Here is a 21842-nt window from a genome sequence, read left to right as displayed (position 1 = left end):
AAAACAAACAAACCCAACTCTTCAATTACGTGCCTTTCAGAACCTGTGGACTGGGAACATTATTAATCAACTTCTAGCTATGGAAGGTTTTAAGAGTTGTTTTGGTAGGTCTGGTACAAATGAAATGAAAGTGATTTATTGTATTCATAAGAATGTTATAATGAATTACATTTTAGGTCATGTTTCTGTAAGGAAATTCATGCTCAGTCTTACTGTAATGAATAAACACAGTAATGAAAATAGGAATATTCACATTGTATAAAATTAGGTAACCTGTCTTGGCAACTTGTCAATACAAATGTCAGAGAGAATGACTTGGTATTTTTTCATAAGATATTCCGTTTTCCTTAAAAAAAAAAAAAAAAGCCTAGTAGATGAAATGGAACAAAGTCTCCATGGCTAAGCTTATCCCAGATTTCTCATCATCCCTGTATCACTCTTTAACAGTACAGTCTTGTGGCAGCAAGTTTAACAGCGTAATACTTATCCAGCTTTTTTTCTTCACATTTAACTCTCATCACCAATAGTGAAGTTTACTCCTACAAGTGGTCCTGGGGAACAGAAAAGTCATTCCAAGGGTCTTTTATGGGTGAGGAAATAGCGACAGTAGAAAATCAGCATTACAGTTAGAACTTAGCTCTATTACTGTTCTCTTGTCTAAATCCTAGATCTCTTAGCTATAACAATCCCTGAGTGGGAATATAAAGTCTCTGAGTGGGGAAGGCAGGTGACTCTCAGGGTGCAAAATCTTGTTACATTATTTGCTGTCATTTCATTCAAGGAATAATGTTATATTCTTGGCCAAGGTGCTTTTTAATATGTGGCAAAACAGAGTTTTATTTACTAGTAATCTAGGTTTAAGAAAAATCTTTCAAGCTGAATCATGTTCAGAAAAAATGAGGGTTTGGGTGGCTTCTGGATGTGCAGCCTGAGGACAAAAGATACCACGGGTCAAGCAACGAACAGTATTGCAAACTGTGTAATGAAGAGGACAGAAATAATGCTAATTAAATATAATTTACATGTCCAGAATTTGCTCTGACTGTAGAGCATGAAATCAGGTAACCTATGTCATCAACATAATTCACAGGAGATAGGCAGCAAAAACTATTAATTGAATTAATAAAGCTATAGGACAATTGCTTAAGGTATATACAAAGGAAGGAAAAAAACGCACCAGATCTGCGCTGGAAAAAATAAAAGCAAATGATAAAAACAATGATTTATAAATGAATAGTCCTGCATACTCTTTTATAGACCAGATAACAAAGGCTGTCCTGAGAGAAGAAGAGCAAAAAAGACTTAAGTCAGTAGTATTTCATATTTGTTCACTCAGAGCTCTTTTCTTTTTAGTAGCACCCTATATGGATCACTGTTGGAGAAAGATAGTAGGGACTTTTTCTAAAGAATGTCCTGGTGTGGTTAAAGCAGAACCTGTTCACTATTGATTGCCTGTTCCTGTGAAACAGGGCATGTCATTAACAAATAAACTACAGATTGAACAACAGCGTTGACTTTCAATGTGCCATCAGTCAACAACAGTTCAACAGCCAGGATTGTAACCAGTTCTTATGGATGAGGTGTACACACACAGATCATCTATTTATAGGTATGTTTGTATGTACATGGGTGTGTCTGTGTATGCAGACATATGTGTGTGCAGATGCACACACACAGGCTGAGGCTTTTTTCTTTTTGTCCTCATGCAGGTGACCCACAGGCTGTCACTGCTCAGCTGTGTCCCTGTCCTTGTACAGGTGACCCACAGGCTGTCACTGCTCAGCTGTGTCCCTGTCCTAGAGCAGGTGACCCACAGGCTGTCACTGCTCAGCTGTGTCCCTGTCCTTGTCCAGGTGACCCACAGGCTGTCACTGCTCAGCTGTGTCCCTGTCCTTGTACAGGTGACCCACAGGCTGTCACTGCTCAGCTGTGTCCCTGTCCTAGAGCAGGTGACCCACAGGCTGTCACTGCTCAGATGTGTCCCTGTCCTAGAGCAGGTGACCCACAGGCTGTCACTGCTCAGATGTGTCCCTGTCCTTGTACAGGTGACCCACAGGCTGTCACTGCTCAGCTGTGTCCCTGTCCTTCTACAGGTGCCCCACAGGCTGTCACTGCTCAGCTGTGTCCCTGTCCTAGAGCAGGTGACCCACAGGCTGTCACTGCTCAGCTGTGTCCCTGTCCTTGTACAGGTGACCCACAGGCTGTCACTGCTCAGCTGTGTCCCTGTCCTTGTACAGGTGCCCCACAGGCTGTCACTGCTCAGCTGTGTCCCTGTCCTAGAGCAGGTGACCCACAGGCTGTCACTGCTCAGCTTTGTCCCTGTCCTTGTACAGGTGACCCACAGGCTGTCACTGCTCAGCTGTGACCCTGTCCTAGAGCAGGTGACCCACAGGCTGACACCGCTCAGCTGTGACCCTGTCCTTGTACAGGTGACCCATGGCTGCAGGTCCTTCCGAAATACCCACTTGGGCACTGCACACCTCCTTCCAAGAGCACATTTCCAGCCACTCCTCTTCATCAGTCAATGTCCAAGGCCATCTCCACCTCTTCAGCATTATTTTCCTGCCCCTCTTTCCTAAACTTGTGTGAGCAGGGAGCCCATGTGCTCCTCTAACAGGCTGCAGTGTTTGCACCCCTCAATGGAGCCAGAAGCAGCACACACTCCTCTCCCCTTTTTAAAAGTCCTTTAAAAGCATGAACTCAAGTGAAAAACCCTTTGTCCAAAAGACACAGAGACAGAAGAAAGGAAAATAAAGTGTCTGAACCAAACCCAGCAACCAAACTAAGGGCACCCAAAAGACGGCGGCGGTGGTGGTTTTGAAAGGCAAGATTGTCCATAGGTATCTCTAAATATTCTTGTCCTAGGACTACATCCTCACACGTGTTTCAAAGTGGTGTCTGACCTAACACTTCCCACAAGTCACAAGAGACAGGACATTTTTACATTACTCCAGGATTTTTCCTTTGCCATTTTGGCCAGTGACAACCTTTGACAGACCAAGCCTTCCACCACAAAACTGACAAGGTAACATTATGCCACTGCTACTGCCTCCTCCTAGGGAAGCAAAGAAATACTAATTACATCTGGAGCTAGATACTAGAAAAATCCAGCTTTTATTAATTCCTCTGCTTGAGTTTGATGGGGTTTTTTGCCTTTTGGTTGGTTTTTGTGTGTTTTTGGTTTGTTTGTTGTATTTTTTCCTCCCTCCTTAATAGCTTATGAACTACAATTGCTTCAAAAGTTGGTGTTTTACCTCAGACTAAATCATAAAATCTTTCTTAGCTATTGTCCAGATTGAATACTTTTCTGTAAGGTACACATCCATGAGCAAGAGTATGTATTATAAAAATTATTTCTTCTGCCTGTGACACACAGGCTTCCAAAGCCAGGAGTCCATTATGAAATAGACTCTTCTGTATGGTGGAGTGAAAAGACAGCATCTTCTCAACTAGAGTTTGTTCTCATAGATACAGCTCTACCAATCCCAAATAAATTTCAAAGCCAGGCCTATTTTTCATGGTATCTTTCAAACTCTACAATCTGAGTAACTGCATGAAAAATCAGGATTTGTTAAACTGAAATTGTCTGGGATTAAGTCTAGCAAGTTGCTTCTGTTTGATGCTGAAGGCAATGCAGCTGCTTAGTCAATTACAAACACAGTGTGGCAATTAATTACTTTCAACCTGAGGATTAGTTTATCCCTGTGCACAAAGGTCAAAGCCATTATATTCTGTATTAAATGGCACAATTATACATATAATCTAATGTTCTGAAGATTTGCAGGCCCTGGCTCTGGTTGACTGTGTCACTAGAAAATCAGCAGTATACGCTGTGATGTTTCGTCACCTTGATTTGCTGTTTTCGTGTAACATTTATGTGATCTACCAATACTCACAGACCATAATACCAGTAACTCCACAAACTTGGAAGAAGAATGTCTTATATTGGCCAGAAGAAGATGACTCTCACAGAAACAGAAAAGGAAGGTAAGTTAGAAAGCTCTGTACACCTGAGAGCTTGTGTGTGTCGGGCAGGGGGATGCCATAAAGTTGGGACAGTTAATTCCCGTATTCCTTACACAAATAAAAAGCTAGGAAATTGCTGAAGAACACTATCATCCAGCACACCCAACGTTAAAAGTAAAATGGGCAGAGGGCAAAGCCTGAAAGAGTACTTCCGTAACACAAGTGACAAAACCTTGTCTCAAGAGGGTCCCTTTTCGCCTCATTTCCCCAGCATTGAATAAACAATATGCATGAAATGTTCCCATAGAATTTGAGTAAATATGCTAGCTATTGACCAAAAAAAGACAGATCTGCGCATTCTGCATTCCACCCTTACTGTTGTTCCATGGACTTTCAAGTGAGTAGTGAATCAGGTGTGCATGAACAAAGCATAAAGGCTATAAAGAAAGACTAGAATTCACTCAATATATGTGTCAGTACTTCAAGGATCTAAATGTGAAACAAATTAACCTCCCCCCAAAATTAAAAAGCCAACTCTCACACCAGAAGCCTTAACTCTGAGATGTTCTATTTTGGAAAAATTAGAGCTAATTATCAAAGACTGAATTAAAAAAAAAAAAAGTCTGTAACTCTCTTGTATATAAATAAGAAAAGAGTTATCTCTTTTTAAAAACTGATACCTTCCTTTGATATCTTATCCTATCAGGTCCTAGAAAGGCTCTAGCAGCTTCACAAATCTGACTTTGTAAAGTGATTTTTCTCAATGGTTTCCTTGAAAATCAGGTGCTTGAGGGCATCGCTCAGATGTGCACCTTTGCTCCCAGCCTACTCACCAGCTGAACTTCTGAAAACACATCTACTCATCTCTTCAGATGGGTCCTTGCAGATATTCACAGGAACAAAGCCTCTGTCACAGACACTGAATATTCTTCCACAGGAACGGTGCAAGATGCCTGAAGGATCCTTGCATTCCCTAGGACACAAAAAGAATTAAGGCAGATTAAATTATTCCATACTGCTTCTGAGGCATCATCAGGTTTAATCTAGTGGGATAAAAACTTCCACGTTCCTCTAATTCCTGAATAGTATTGGGAACAGCTTCCCATTACATTTAAAAGTACCATCTTAACATGTGGCATGACCAGCAAGGTCAAGCAGCACAGGAACACGTGATGTGAGCAAACACTGAAGTATTTAAACCTGACTGTGGTATCAACTGATGTACATCACCCATTTGATGGGAACGGCTTCAACATTTAGGATTCTGTTTCATAAGCCAGTGCAGCCAGTCATCTCATCCAAAGGAAACAGATATTCCTCAAACCCTTACTTCTGGTATACATGTCCTGGATTTCTTCCTAGCTATTTCCAGAAGCTATTTAAATTTTGTCAGTTTAGGTACATATGAAACTGACAATACGACACACTATGACATTAAAACAGATAGAAATGCAAGGGTTTTTTCTGAGCCAAATGGACTGACTATTATTTCTTTAAAACTCATCTTGCTATTTAATTTTCACAACCCTTTAATTCTTTCTGTGCCCAGGTGTGGGAATACACAAGACAGAGAGTAAGACAGATTTAATTAGCATGGCTGGTTTGATAAGCAAGATGCCATGGCAGGAACAGACAGAGCCTTGAAGATTACAGAAGATGCGATTAAACCTGCTTACAGGAAGAGAGAAGATTTGATCAACGCTCTGCAAACTTAACATGTTGTAAATGTATGAGTTGTATGTATGATCTTTTAACCTAATTATTGTAGTGGAAAGTTATTAACATTCCTGAAACAGTATATAAGCTTTTGGGGAACCTGAGTAAAATCAAATTCTGATCACAGAATCCATCTTCCCGTCTTTCCATCAATCGTCAATAACTGGGGCTCCCTGTGACCAGAGAAGGACGGCAATTGACGACACCCCTGGAACTGATGGTGACCGTGAGAGAACCGTGCTTGGGCCCACAATCGCCTGTACGCTGCGACGTGACAGGTGAGCCGGTGGAACTAAAACGATGTGACAGGACAAGTCTGACAAGAGAGACATTAATGAAGCCATGCTACGCCTCCTGAGCAAGTACGGATCCCCCATCCAGAAGCGGGACCTTAAGTCGCTCCTACGACGGGTGTCACGCGTGTTCCCCGATATCACCCCTTCTTCTATTTTTACTCTCCGCTACTGGGACAAGGTCGGCGTAAAACTCTACGACCTGGCTAGGCTGCCTGGCCACAAACCAGAGCTACGTATGCTTCCTGCACGGAGCGGGGTAATGGACACGGTTATAAAGGAGGGGGGGGAGCGAGGCGACCTGTGAGGCTACCGCGGAGACGGCCCCCGAGGCCGTGCTAAACCAAGATCTGCCCAGGCCCCGCTCCCCGTCCCCCGTCCGCTCCCCGACGAGCGCCAGGGATGGAGTCCAGTCGCCACCTACAGCCCTACCGCAATCCCACCAGCGAGCCCGGAGCCGCCGAACGCTAATCGCTTATGCAGCCTCTAACTCGAGCGGTGATGATGAGCCTTTTGACACTGGCCCTGAAAAAGATCAGGACTTATTCCCTTCAAATATACATAACAATTGGTAACGGATAAAAAAAGAAAGCCCTTGAGGACAGAGACTTTGATACTGCAGCAGAAATTTTTGTAGCCCCCGTGCGACTCGGCCCGAGGGGGGAATCCACAATGGGAGCCCTTGGGCCACTCAGAAATTAAGGAACTGTGCCGTACTGCGGCAGAATATGATCCGGGGACCCCTTACTTCAGTAATTTATTAAGAGCAGCTTTTGCTGCTCACCTCATGACTCCTCATGATGTTAAATTGTTGGCAAACCTTTTGCTCACCCCAATGCAATATGCAATATTCATGGCACAATGGGAAAAATGGCCCCACCGCTCGCTCCATCGCGGAACTTCGTGCAGCCACTCCAGGAAGCGCCGGACCGGACGGAGCAACCAGTAACACAGTAACGCTGACCGACAGCTCAGCATTTTGTCTCCCCGCAGCAATTTGCGGACCTTTGCCACCAGGGTACCACGCTTTGCTTTTAGGTAGATCTTCTACCTCGGTAACAGGAGTGTTTGTTTTAGCGGGAGCTATTGACTCTAACACCGCTGGGGAAATAAAAAGCATGGCTTAGACTCCACAGCCTCCCGGCATGGTCCCAGCAGGCAGCAAAATCGCTCAGCTTGTACTTGTCCCAGCAGCCCCCTTATCTGCACCCCCAAGAGCTACACAGAGGGGAGGCGGGTTTGGTTCCACAGGAATGCCACAGATTTTCTGGACACAACGCATTACTTCTCAGCTTCCCACATGCCAATGGCAAAAGTGTCTCTGAAAGGCAAAGAGTTAATTTTAACCGGTCTCATTGATACTGCTGCAGAGATGAGTCTTATATCCCAGAGTCAATGGCCTAATGACTGGGCACTGATGCCTGTCCCCGGGGTCCTTTCAGAAATATGATTGAGGCTTATCATTGTGTCTCAAAGCCATACCAAAGTCCAGTTTAGACAAGGCAGAAAAGGTCATTTGTTACAAAACCGCGAGAACTTTCTGTAATTTTATGGGCATTCAATTAAGGCGTATGATTTTGGACCAAGTTTAGAAGTTACATACAATTATGAAATAATGGTGATGGCCGTGCACTTTCCTCTTCTTAACAGCATTATCAAATAAGAAAAGATTACATATTGCCTTCACCTAGCTTAACTCATCAATTCATATTTGTTTGCAATTAGCCTTGAAGACATGCTGAGATCTTCCAAAACTACTAGGACCAGGACATGATGCAAAAAAGATGGCATCACCTCCTGGCAAGGAACAAAAATCCATGAGCTGTCCACCTCTGTGGCAAGTACTGTGCTCCCTCATTTCAGTACCAATGTACGAAATGGAGTACAAACTCTTTAAAAAAAAATAAATCCTCATGACGGAAAACTCGGTCCCACAAAGTTAACATTTTGCCTTAGCTAAGCAATTTCACAGGGTAAGATATTGCACCCTGCTGTTCTGCAAGAAAAACTAGTCCTGCTAACCTACCTTGTTGGGTCCAAACAACAAATTAGCCACAGGTTTATAACAAGTATTAACCTCCAGAGCCAGAACTGCCTTCTGCTGGAGGAGATTAAAGCATCATCTCTTTCCATAAACCGCACGTTGACAGCATTGCGCTTGTTCAACTTCCAGTCTGTGCTGCTGAAAAACCACTCCATCTTCTACACAGCCACTTAAAAAAACCAAGTGACTGCTGAAGAAAGTAGACCAGGACTTACATAAATTGCCCACTTGACAACAGTTTCAGTCTCCTTTTGTAACTGGATGACCAATCTGGTGCCAAAACTCACTTTGCAAAACGTACTCTATTTGGGTGGAATTTTAGCTGGAATTTCTCTCCCGTTGAGAGAAAAAAAAGAAAGTGCCAGGTCTATACTCAGATATAGAATCCTAACTGAGATGAGAATGTGCAAGCGTTTTTAAATTTTTTGCACTCTCTAAGGAAAAACGTTAGCTATTCTCAGTTTCAGCTGCTTGCCTCTCTTCACAATGACACAGACTCTACCTGGTTTAACTGCCCTATATATACAGCTCACATTTGTCACTGCCTTGTTACATCCCACAAGCTGCGGGTCAAATGATACAGGAACATCTTTTTCTCAGCATAAAAATAATAAAAAAAACCCCACCACACAGAAACAAACAAAGAATCCAAACAGACACCCCATCCAACACAAAACCCCACACAAGCAAACAAAACCACGCAACAAATACAAACAAACAATACCACCACCAAGGCGCCGTCACAGCCTGGTGCTCCGAGCTTCATTGCCGGGGACAGCGGGGCACGGCCCGCGAACCCTAACCGGAAGGGAAAAGTGAAAAAAAGGTGAGAAAGCTGCGGTAAAAACGGCACCAGCGTTCTGCGGGTAGTGTCTTTATGCGATGCGACCATAAACGAGAGAGGCGATGTAGAGGCAGGAGCTGTTCACAGCCGGGTGTCCTTTCTGCAAAGCAGGGACACACAAGCTGCTGTTTCAATCGGGCCTTCCTTCAGCCCGTGCCAAGTCAAAGGTAGGAGCAGAAATAGCTTTCAGAATAGGACTTGGAACAATGTCATCTCTAAAAGCCCTTCATCACCTGAAACAATGGACAGGACCTGCAAAGAAATAAATACCCTTTACACCCTTCCTGTGTTCCTATTCTCCCGCTCTTCATCGTAAATGACATAAACCGGCACCGGCTAAGCACGCTTTCAGTGTGTAGATAATTGCCTGCCTTAACACAAGCTCATCTGAAGGCAAATCCCATGGAAGTATAACATTTAGACAGAAGCCATCTTTCCCTGCCATATCACAAAAACCCAAGCAAACAAACTTGTTGACAAGTGGAGGAAGTGTGTTCATTACAAGAAAGATATCTGGTCACCCACGTGCTTCTCTGCTCTTACAAAAGGCACCCAGAAACGACATCATCCAGCACAATCCTAAAATGAAAATGTCCTTAGTTTAAACAGGTTGGTCATTGCATTCAGCTGTTCATTGCAGAGTAGTTTTGTATTTCTTCACAGAAAACAGAAATTCACTGTTTGAAAGGAATGGAAGACCTTTTAAAATTAGCATAGTCCTTTGATAAGATGTGCGCATGGTGAATACAAATAAAAGTAATAATTACATCCTTCAATAACAAACTGAGAGCAATGGGAGGTTAAAAAAAAAAAAAAAGTTGATATGCACAGGCAAAAAGGGTCAAAACCAACTCATTTCTGACTTTCTGTGTCCCAAGTTCAGTAATCTTTTTTAGCACACCTGGCAGCACATCCTAGTCAATCACATTAATTTAAATCTGTATTTTTTGTTATTTTGATGCTATGTAGCAGCTTAAATGAACAGTCATGTTACCATGGATACTTACTGTTATAAATTAATCCACCAATTTGATTAGTAGAGACAATTTATTCTATAATTAAAATAAAATTGTAAAAAGACCACAAGCAAAGATCAGATCGACACTGAACCAGGGTAACAGCGTCGGCTAAGACAGGTGGGGCACTCTGGCTCCACTCCTCTGTGCATCACAAAGAGACAGTTTTCACAGAGTCTTTTTTATACATTTCTAAGCTCCAAGGGTTGCTGGGGAGGGTTTCTTGCTTTCTTATCCTTGATCTTATCTGTTTAGCCTATTCATGTAGTTTTTCCTTTCGTGCTGCCACTCTTGCTGATAGTTTCCCAAAACTGGTAAATAATTCACCTTGTTAGAGATAGTTTCCCAAAACTGGTAAATAATTCACCTTGTTAGAGGAAAATCTCTTGCAATATATATTTGAGAGGAATGAGCTTTTTCTTTACAAACAAGCCCTGGGTCTGCTGGTAGATAAAACTAGCACTGAGAGATAAGAGAAACAATGGGAAGAATTCTACTGATTGATTAATGGAAAAGAAGATACTTGCCTTTACAAACAAACCATAAGTTTGTTTGTAAGTAAATAAAATTGAATATTGAAAGATGAAAGCAACAATGGGGAAAACCCATAAATCCCATAAAAATTAAAAATTGGGGGGGGGTGGTGTTTATACATTAAAAGGGGAATCTTAAGTCTTAGGCATTTTGGGAAGTCTGTAGCTCTCAAGTACCTCAGCCAATGGGGAAAGAGAGAGGGAAATGTGGCCAGGAAATTAGGATAAAAAGGACTCTGCATCCACCAAAAAACTGAGAGACCCCAGGGGAAATGCCCCATGGTCTCACCCTTTATTCGAATAAAGTAAAAGGACTCCTCTGTCTCCTTTTCGGACATAAACCTCTGGTGTTCATGGATTAATTTTCCTAACACATTCTAGGAGACACATATTTATCTTATCGATGATGCATATCGAATGCATATTGTTGGGGTTTTTTCAGACGAATAATCCTCTGGAATCAACATTTCTGGAAAGGAATAATCTAGGATTTTGGTGCATACTGCTGTAATCTCATCAGAGGGAATTTCTCAGACCCCTCCTTTGGTATGCCAGGATTTTCATCAGGCAAGATTACTGAAGGCTCTGCAAGAATTTATACAGTCGTATTACCATGGATACTTACGATAGCCTAGTAAAAAGATCATGAAAAGAACTGCTAGCTTGTCATTTTCTCTGCGAGAATAAGCCAGCCTTCCCAGTCTGCCAGGCACTTCATAGTCTGTATCAGCAGCTAATACTTCTTTCATCTTCCTTGTGCATTCATCCCGGGTGGAACAGAGGGGAAGGTACTGGTGCACCAAGGCAGTAAAAAGTGCTGAGCGATCTCAAGTAACCTTATGAAATTTTGCAACTTGAGGAACTAATTTTTAATTCTCTCACTGCTCCTCCTCTTTCTTTGGGAATCGGAGGTGGAATAGAGAGGCCCACTGCTGCTTCTTGGGTTCACCTCAAGGGCTTTCACCGGGCTTGCGCAGGAGAATACCTGCACAAGGGGTCGAGTGCCTCCAGCACAGGTAAGCTGCAGCTGCAGCGGTGCCACATCACCTACACCCAACATCGTCATTCTTGGCGGAATTTCTCCATCCTGTTCAGAACTGGCTGAACAATCGGGAAGCTTTCGTGCTTACCGGCACTGTTGCTATGTACTGCTCCGACGTGACTATCCCATAACGACTGGCACGGCTCTGAGCCCGCAAACACCTCAAGAGCTCAGGGTACAGGATGTGCAAGATGCTTTCCCAGTTCAGGTCAGCATACACACAGCCAGGCTGAGCAGGGACTGCCGCAACTGCACCCCGAAATGCTGAGCTAGACACGGCTCCAACCGCAGCCCTGTGAAGACAATGCTTAGCAGTAAATGCGTGCAGGACAAAAGGAAAACCTGCCTTTGTAGAGGCAAATTCCTATCATTAAGGCTGGGCACTTCATCCTCAATGCTGTTCTTGTCGGAGCTGATTGTACTCCAGCTGCTCGCCTGAAGACACAAAAATGCACTCTCTCCCTCCCTCCCATTGGGATAAATCACCTTGATCTGGACAAGTTGGAGGGCTTTTTGTGTTTTGATCAGTTGTTTCTTTTAGAGGAATAATGCGCGTCTTAAAAATACCACAACTATACCAACAAACGAGAGAGAATCGCTTGCAGATTTTTCTTAAACATAGTCTGTGGTTGCTTTATCGTACTGTGTACACTTAGAGATCAAATATCAACGTGTACCAACTTCAAAGATGTTACAGAAATATTCTAGATAAGCACATAAGACATGCAGAACTCCTTAGAAATATCGCATTTGTACTATTGGAATTGAAGGCTTTCCATTGATTGGTTCAAATTAATTGACAATCTTACTAAGTAAATAATTACTCCTAACTTAGCAAGCAAAATATGATTTTATATGCCATAAAAATGGAAGTTTTACCGCAAAATTGCAAGGCACTTTGAACACTCATCACATAGGTTCTTGCAAGTTTAGCTAAATACATCAATAGCGCAGGAATATCATTGCCTGCCATGGAGAGGAAAATGAACTGTCTGCCTTTGCAAAATACAACACAAGCTCATGCTGGCCAGAGCAGAAATGCCACGGGAACGACAGAAAAAAAACCAAACCAAACCCCAAACTCTCCAACAGCATTTTTTAGTGCTAGAGAATTAAGGCATTACTTTATTCCCGCCAGGGTGCGGGTTTTGCGCAGAAAATCACACTGTGAAAAGACAGCGTCCATAAAGGAAACAGAGGAGTTCTGCAGCTTCATTCCAGTGAAGGGAGAGAGCGCACTGGGGCACACACCCACGCGGTTTCTCTCTCAAGGTTCTGGAGGACACAGCCTCCTCTTTAAAGTCCCAGCCACACGTTACCCTCTTCCTTTCCCCACTGGCTGGCGTACGAGGAAAGCACAGCCTCCCTGAACCGCCTACCACATATTCGCCCCTTAACACGTCACGTTCCCCCAAAATTCAGAAAGTCAGGCTTGTTCGGACACGTTTGTTTCAGGAGGCGAATTGTCCAGGGTCTGTAACAAAGCTGCTCCTTGAAGTTGGCAGAGACCTCGACACCCAGACCCTCGCCCCTGGACTTGTTTGTAAAGACATTAGCACCAATCTTCCCCATCAAAGTGATAGGCCGTCTGAAATGTTTAAACGAACTTGAGCTCGGGGCTTTGTTCCTCTTCGCCCAGGGGGAAGGGAATGGAAGTTTATTTTCAAGGGGCTGTTCCCTGGGCAAGGCCTGATGAGTTTAACATCTCAGTGGCCTGGGAGCCCCAGAGGAGGCACAAGAAATAAACAACCATTAACAAACATCAGCGCCCGAACATCCTCCCTGGTGTGTCAGAGACAAGGACTGGGAAAAGATCAATAAGAGAACTAAGGATAAGAACCTAATTAGCACCGAAGGCAAAAGGATCAATGACCAAGAGGAAACCAAATACTAAGAATTGTGTGAGATCTGGGACAAACGAGCACAGAACCAATGAGTTTCTCTGGGCTTTGTCCGAATCAGGATGTGAAAAATTTAATAAAGAATCACGTGTGTGATAGAATGATTTTCTCCGCACAACCCAGGCAACGTGTGGATGAAGTTATTTCCCTTGCACATCCAGGCCAGGATGATAGGAAAAAACGTGGGGAAGTTCACGGAGAGCTGTCTCCCATGGGAGGGACCCCACAGCCACCCAGGGAAAGGACTCCTCTCCCTGAGCAGCAGAAGAAAATCTCAGGGCTGAACTGCCCCAAAACCCCCACGCCCAGTCTGCCTGCGCTGTCGGTGGAAAGGAGGGAGGGGCTGGCAATGAAAAGGTGTTTTAAGGGCTTCTTTTACTTCTCATTATCCTCCTCTGATTCTGTGAATAACTAATTCACTTTGCAACTTTCAATTGCACCTGTCTCGCCCTTGAAATGTTTCTCCCGGTCCTTATCTCACTCGTGAGCCCTCCGTGAATTTATTTCCCCCCTCTCCGCTGCCCAGCTGTAGCTGGGAGGGTGAGTGAGCAGCTCTGGTGGGTGCCTGGAGTCGAGTCAGTATCAAATCACAACAGTTACACGAGCACTTTAAAAGAACCACGTCTTTTCTGTTACATATCTTATTCCAGGTCACCCGTCCTTCAGAAAGCTCTGCTCTCTTTCTCCATGAAGAGTTCTGTCCAAGCACACTCCAGCTAATCTGTGTTCTTGGGCTCTGGACCGTGCAAGGCCAGAGCAGGCAAGGAGCAGGCAGGCGGCTTCAGGTGAAACGGTAGTAAATCACTTTTGAAACGAGGAATTCATTGTGGCTGGCATTTTAAGCATCTTGATGGCACTTCCTGAGTATTTCGGTGGTCTAAAGAGTCAAAGGTGGTGAGCAAAATAGCTTACAAAGCTCATCTAGGAAGAATTGGCTTGCATCATCCACTGATCAAGACAAGTTTCCACTTTCTGCATCCCCAAGTAACAGGTCTATCCATCCTACACTATTTTTTTATTAGCATTAATTTAGGAAAGATAATCTTCACATTTACCACAGTCTTAATTAAGATTTCCATTTTCCAGGATTTACTTTAATACATTTGAAGCATGAAAACAAATCATATTTGTCATTGTTAAACTGATTCAACAAAATGTTAACAAAGATGTGTTGTCATCACCATCCTGTCCATCAAATGGTGACATAAATAACAGCAATTCTCTAATTGCTATGAAATATCCAATTAGAATAACAAAATGGTATATCTAAATTATTGAATACAAGAAAAATTGTATTAATCTTGCTTTATTATCTTCAGTTTGAGAGCTCCGTTCTATTGGAAAATAAAAACCTGCTAAAGCTTACTAGAGACACGAAATTGAAACCAGCCATTCTATGCATTACTACCTCAGGACAATCATCTCCACTACGCCAAAAAGCAGAAAATATACACACGTCCTTTTGTTGCCTGGAATAACACCTATTTCCCACCTATTAAATCTGTGCACAACAAAAAGACATTTCCCACAGAGTTACCAACTCTGGCATCCACAGCTAACAGAGCTGCCTTTTTTTTTTGTTTCCCACTCAGCAGAGTTCTTGGGTTTTCCATAGTCAAAACCTACAGCGGTTAAGTAACAATTGTACCCTTATACTCATTCCCACACATCTTGCTCCTGGTGAAATAAAAACATTTGTTATTATCTTCTTTGCAGCATCTGTTTTCATAGACACAGGGGAAACTGAAAAAGCTCAATCAAAACAATGGACATCACCAAGAACAGAGCCATGATAATTATCAGAAGGCTAATGAGGAGCAACAATTAATAAAAGGCTTGCCCTGTGACACGTGTCTGCACCCATCTCAGCTCCCGTGCTAAGCTATAGAGTGAGTGGAGCTGTCAGAGAAACATCAGAAGTTCTCAGCCTTGAAAGTTCTGCTCTTGCACTGACCTAATGTAAGCAGGGTCCTCTTCAGCAGTGCCTGGAATCTTTGTTCCCTCCGTCTCATCCATGCTAAAAAGGACTTTCTGCACTGTCACCCGCTTTATTAATTTCTGTCCTCACAGACCTGGGGGGCTGAAAGCAGGATCCTTACCGAGGCCCCAGCAGCAACCTGAGAAACAAACGTTGGCTCCAAGGGATCCGCGGCGAGTCCAAAAATGAAGGAGAGGCACGGCAATCCACCTGAAGTAACAGCAGCCAAGAGCAACTCCAGACATGCCTGTTCTGACTCCTGCATGGAATTACAGAGACTGAAACTTCCTCAGTTTCTACACAGAGCTACAAGGGTTTAACTGAGACCAGCAGGCAATCCTCCAACTCTCTGTATTTTTGAGCAGATGCCACCACTTTAAATCTTACAGATAACCTCAGTGCCAGAGAGGACAAGGGCAGCGTATTTTGTTCAACCAAGATGACTCCTGCAGAGCACATCACCCCTACAAGCCTCTGCCTGTCAAGAGAGAGGACTCAAGGAGCTGCATTCAGTAGATGCCATATCTAAAAATCCACGTGCCTTGCAGCATATAATCACCACTGCCTGTCTAGTTTGACCTTGGATTTTGCTAAGTGCAGGCATGCGACAGCATTTTTCTGTTCGGTGGCTATCCTCAATGTCCTCTTCCTCAAATAAATCATAAACTCTTAACATGGCAAACCGATCCTGTTAACCGTGACTTCAAACAGCCTGAAAAGGCCTGGAGAATTTGAAAAGAAACGCAAAAGGAACGACAGAGTAAGAGAAGGAGAAGGACAAGGGACGGAGGGACAACGAGCAATGCGCACAGGATGACTGCAGTCTCCCACGCCCAGGCCCTAGCACCTCCTTTACCCACGCACGCACATTTCAGAGCAATGCCAGCCTAAAGACAGAACCGAGCGGAACAGTCCCGCCACTGAGCTCCAGAGCAGCCCTCAGGCTCAGAGCCTCTCCCGAAATGCATCACGCTCTCGGCACAAGCGTCTCTTGTGTTTGCGCTTTCGATGACACGTCGTGGCATCGTGCTTCGGCTGCCGCATTTGGGGAAAGCTTCTCTAGAGCTCGTGTTGCTGCCAACAGCGAGACAGGTTGGACCGGTACCACTTCCACGGCAGGCTGGGAAGGGAAGAACCTGATTTCCAAATCGGCCTTGTGGCACACGGCCCTCAGCACACGGCAGGGAATCACACACGAGCTACAGTAACACCAGAAACCGCTCCTTACGCTTTCCTTCCTCGCTTGCGCTTCCTTTCAGCTTCCCATTTGCATCTCCAGCAGATATGAACCTCTCTCGTTTTTTAACAGTTTAACAACCTTTGGGATAATTGAATCGATAGGATAAGAAGGAATTAAACAAATCCAGTTGGTCCTCTGTTAAGCAATCAACTTCACATCTTCTGTGATTTTTGTATGCATTCCTCCCCTTTTCCAAAGGTTTTTGCCAGCCTAGCAACGGGGTCAAAGCTGAAGACAAAGACCAGCTAGCAAAAAAAACCCCAAACAAACAAAAAACAAAACCAAAAACAAACAAGAACCCAAAACAACAACAACCCCCCCCCCCCAAAAAACAAAAAAAAACCCCAAAAAACACCCCCCCCCCCCCCCCCCCCCCAATTGTCTGTTTACAGAGTTTTGAATTCAAGCCTGATCCTGTGCTAATGACTTAGCAGGCACAGGAACAACATCTAAATTAAAAGCAAGCAGATTAATTACATAAATCAGGGAAAGCAATTCAGCTGCAATTTCCCATGCAGTCTGGTTTGGTAATCCAAGCCTGAAGAGATCCTATCACAGCAGGATTCCTTTAAATGGTATCTCTCCTATAGTTCGGGCAGGCAGTAACTGACATCCTTACAGCGAGGGCACTTTGTGGCAATGGGCTAGTCTCAGTTCCAAGGCATGCCTTGAGACAAGCTGGAAGGATTCAGTACTCTCAAACTGTGTTTTCTCTTTTTCAAGGAGACCTTGTCAAACCTACAGACAAAGTTTGACATTTTGTTTCTGAATGACACTAGCAGCGAAGACAAACTGGCTTGGACTCCAAAGATGAAACCAAGATGCGAGGGAATGCTGATCAAGAGGGGTCCAAAGTGATTTATCCCAAGAGGAAGACAGAATTCCCAAGAGAGGTGCTGGCTTAGGTTCCTTTCTGCACCCAGGGAAGGTCCCTCAGCCTCACCTAGACGTGGGAACCAAATTCCCAGCTCACCCTTATGGACCTTCATGAGGTCAAGCAGAGCACAGCTCCTCAAACCTGCCCCTGTCAGGAACATGAAAGCCAGAAGTGAGGACAGCGAGCCCTTTATTCCAACAGCAGGCAAAGCTGAAGCAAGGGGGCTTTAAGCTTTAAGGCAGAGCAGCTCACTGGAGGGTCCTGCCCTGCTGCTGTGTGAGACAGGGACCAACCGTGGAGCAGAGACCCAGGGGTCAGCATCAAATATCATGGAATCTGCCCTCCCTGCCCTGGGTGACAGCGCCTCACAGTGCTTCACTTGTTCTGGGTGGGGATTAAAGGTCTCCAGCAGTGCCTAGGACTGACAACACAAACTGCCCCATGAAAGAGGAAGGTCAGCAAAATGATTGCTGTATTTCAGACCAGCCTTGTTAATACCTGTGTACCTGCTTCAGCACAGGCAATGTTTCAGCTTCTCTGCCCCTGCTGCAGGACTGGATCAAAGCTGCACCCCTTAGCGCTGAAACTGATGATCTCCTGTTCTTTTTCACCTGATGCACAAGAGGTATTGAAAATTCCTGGGGAGCACCTGCAGGTATTTTAAATTGCATGCAGTGTTGTCTAAACAAAAAGATCAACCGACACGTTAAGTTTTTCAGAATTGTTGTACTGATCGCATCTATACAGTTACTTGAGCTAATAAAATGTGCAAGGTTGAAAAATGGTACTGAAAAATGCCACTCTGCAGCAGCTCCTCCCTGGCCATGCCATGTGACAGGAAAAAGGGTGTGTTGGTCAGTAGCTGCTGTTCCCTGGTGGTTTTTATTAAGTTAGACATTAGTAATTTAATTATTAGCAATTCATCCAAGAGTTCAAAAAAACGAACAACAATACCTAAAATTGATTCCAGATTTCCTAATTGTAATACAAAGAGAGATGTCTGAGCTCATCTGTCACACAAATGTTAAAAATTTGGGCCAATGTTGTCTGAATTTTGCAAAGCACTATTCTGCAGCATTTTTCTAACTTGCACGACATGGGGAAAGCTGAGATACTGGGGAAAAGGCGCGGAGTAAGGGAAGAAATACTCGCAACAAAAGTAACAAACTACTTTATTTCTTCTTGTACAGAGTCAGCCACTGCAGGGGCTGAGTGTAGGAAGTGATAATTCCCAGGACGGAGCCAGCTAGTTTGGGAGCCTTTCTGGTGATATCAAGGAGAAATCTATCCAGCCGATTGTTCTGAGAATTAAGAAGGTAAAAACCAGCCCCGGCTGATGGTGCAGTGCCTCCTGGCGCAGCCGAGGAAAGCAGCAGGGCTGGGGGATTCTTGGCAGCCTTTAAGGGCCAGCCCAGGGGCTGAGCACTCAGTAACCCAGCTCAGGCAGAGAGCACACGAGAGAACAGCTAAGGAACTGTGTCAGGATTAAGAACAGAGAAGAAAAATACAGAAATTAATCAGGAAAACGGTGCTGCAAGAAGTGTGTGTATGGAAGGGGGGGGGGGGGGCGGTGGGAAATCAAAATCTGCAGTGGATGTAAGCTCAGAAGACTGAGCCAAGGTGAGTCAGAGGTCACTTTTTTGGCCAGCACAGAGATCCATGGATTCACCAGCTTCTGCCCTGAAAAACCCGACTGCTTGGCCTTGGTTTCCATCACAGCTTGGGAACACCATGTCAAGCACATTCCTTGTGCAACATCAATACTCGACCCCCAGGTGTGGGCAGGACACTGAAATCACTGTTCCCTGGGCTAGAAATTACCCTTAAAAATGACAAACCTGCCAAAAAGACTCAGAAGACTTTGTAACGCCTACAAATGCACCTTTTCCTCAGGAAAAATCCTTTTCACTTCAATTGAATTCTGCCCTTCAGCTCAGAAGGCAGACTCTGCTGGAAATCTTTCTGGAGGACACGCTGTTATTCAATACACCAGTGATCAGATCAAACTTACACAGGCAGGAAAGGCTTGATTAAAAGCGTCTGCTCTGGCACGCTCCCACACACACCCAGGGTGGCAGTGCCCAGTCTCTGGGTGGCTGGAGGCCAGCATTGGCACTGTGGGGACCATCCATCCCTGTGGCTGCATCACGTGATCTTTGTCACACGTCCCACCTGAGGTTTATCTGTAAAACACATTTTCCTACTCAGATTCATTTCTAAGCTGTTAAGGAGGACACCTCCTTGCCTTTGAACCCAGGGCCCTAGAGCTCAAACAGCCACTGAGAATAGAAAACACACACAAGATGGGCAAAAGCACCAAATCTTGGACTTTGTACACAAAGCTTCAAGAGCAAAATCATCAGAACTCACAACAGAATTGAGGTGGGAAAAAGGCTCCTGCTGGCCAGGAAATTAAAAATCCTTTACCCCAGTTAATTTAAAAAAAAAAAAAAAAAATCCTACAAGAACAGGTTCCACTGCCACCATTGGTCCTGGGCAGCAGCACAGCTCTTGCCTGTGCCCAGCGCTCAGCAGCTGAAACAGCAGCAGCCACCTCCAAAGGGCATTTCCCACTGCTGCTTTTAACCCTCCCTTCACCCTCGCACACCGCTGCACCTCATGTGGGGTCACAGGGCTGAAAACGCACGGCAGATGAGTGCAGAAAAGCCCAAAAAAGTCCTCAGAGAAGCTCAAAGCAAAAGCAGAACCCAGGCAGCAGAGGGAAGCTTGGACAGCTCCTGCGTGCCACCAGCTGCAGGCCCCCTCCTCGCTTCCAGCGGCCAAGCCACAGCCCTGCCCCTCCCTAAAGAAACCCTCATCATCCCTTATTCGACACAGTCGAGCTCCAGGGGCAGTTTTGGACACTCCAGACATCGTAAGGGTATCATCACAAATATCTTTTCACCAACAGTTCCCTGAGCACAAAATTCCTGCATTCCCCAGTGGTGACTTCTACAGGAGCTTTAATAAATTATTTTAAAAGGGAAGGAAGTTACTGACAACAAGTGAATTCCAGGTCACTTTTTCCACTGCACATCAGGACACCAACTCTCTCACCTGCCTCTCCTAGAACAGATGGGAAAATGACATCCATTTTCTGAATACTCTCCAAGCAATGAAGGAGCTAAATACAGCAGCCTTGACAGGTTTTAGTTTACCACGGCCAAAGCAATTCCTAACAAACTTTTAACAAACTGAATTAGCTAGCTGCTAAACAGAGGGGACTGTCTAATAGGAAGATACTCATCAACCAAACACATAAAACATGGAGCTGAGGGCTGCCTGAGTACCTTAAGGTTAGGAAAGCTTAAGTTGGACAAAATAACTCATGTTTCCCAAAAGCTGCCTCTACTTTCCATAATTACTCTTAAGCACTTGACAGTGACTTTCACGGAAATTCTACCATTGACCTTGTTACATAAACCAGCAAACAAGATACATCACAAAGGGTTGATTTTTCCCACCCTTTTACTTCCAAGGTAGAGGCTAAGGAACAACTCTGGCATCACACACATGCCAGCTTTGACCACATCACAGTGCTCTGACACCTCTGCGTACAAAGGCTTCAGTTTACAACTTCTACCCCCCAGGAAAAGGCTGAAATATCAAAAAATACACCCAGAACCCCACCCCAAGCAGACGTGCAGGGCCAGCAGCAGGTCCTACAGAGGAAACAGAGCATTCCAAGTCCTGTCTCAAGCACTGACCCCAGCCAGAGTCACACACAACAAGAGACTTAAGGCTGCAGAAATAAGAGCAGGAAAACACCTATACCTCCCATTCTCAACACACCACAACTGCCTCCCCCCGAGAGTACTAGCCTTACTCATACCTAGGAAAACTCACACACTCAACGAAGTTTTGTTTTGTAGAAATGCTTCCCAAGGCAATTCTCTCTCCCACTAGGAGCAAAAGGCTCTAGCAGCTCCCTAGGAAGCAGCAACCAAGGCTAGAAATTGACACAAAACACATAAAAAGCACTAATGCAGCACCAAAAAGATCAGGAGAAAAACTCAATTACAGCAATCATGATATATTAACGTGTACAGGGAAAACCATTGGGATCCTGAGACAAGCCCTGAAACACACAGAAAGCAACAGCCCCTCACAGCCCAAGCACAGCTGCACCTGGACCCACCCAGGACCGGCTCTCCGGCACATCAGACATGCTTGACCCCTACTGTAAATACAACGCCTCCCAACCAGACAACTGAAACACATTCTTACCTCACCAAAAGAAGCTAAGAAAGACCACACAGCCGCACACAGCCGCCACAGAAGCCCAAATCCCGGGCTCCTCAGGGACCGGTCCTTATGAACCCCCGGCGGCTCGCGATGCGCTGAGGCGCCGGCAGCGCTGATTGGTCAGCGGTGGCCGAGCCCCGCCCCGCG

At 44.7% G+C, this 21842-nt stretch overlaps 1 long non-coding RNA gene across 1 annotated transcript; it reads right to left on the bottom strand.

Moving 5' to 3' along the window:
* Window positions 1–291: 291 nt before the first annotated feature.
* On the bottom strand, window positions 292–21724 carry LOC120766100 (uncharacterized). Its single transcript, XR_005704573.2, has 4 exons — window positions 21678–21724; window positions 11543–11747; window positions 4800–4939; window positions 292–551 (listed from the first exon to the last, which is right to left on the bottom strand). It is a non-coding gene; the product is annotated as an uncharacterized LOC120766100 (long non-coding RNA).
* Between the last annotated feature and the right edge of the window lie 118 nt (window positions 21725–21842).

This window comes from Hirundo rustica (genome assembly GCF_015227805.2).
Source record: "Hirundo rustica isolate bHirRus1 chromosome 5 unlocalized genomic scaffold, bHirRus1.pri.v3 SUPER_5_unloc_1, whole genome shotgun sequence".
Taxonomy (NCBI): domain Eukaryota; kingdom Metazoa; phylum Chordata; class Aves; order Passeriformes; family Hirundinidae; genus Hirundo; species Hirundo rustica.
Note: the sequence above shows the minus strand (reverse complement) of the source record. Positions and strands in the feature narration are given on the sequence as shown.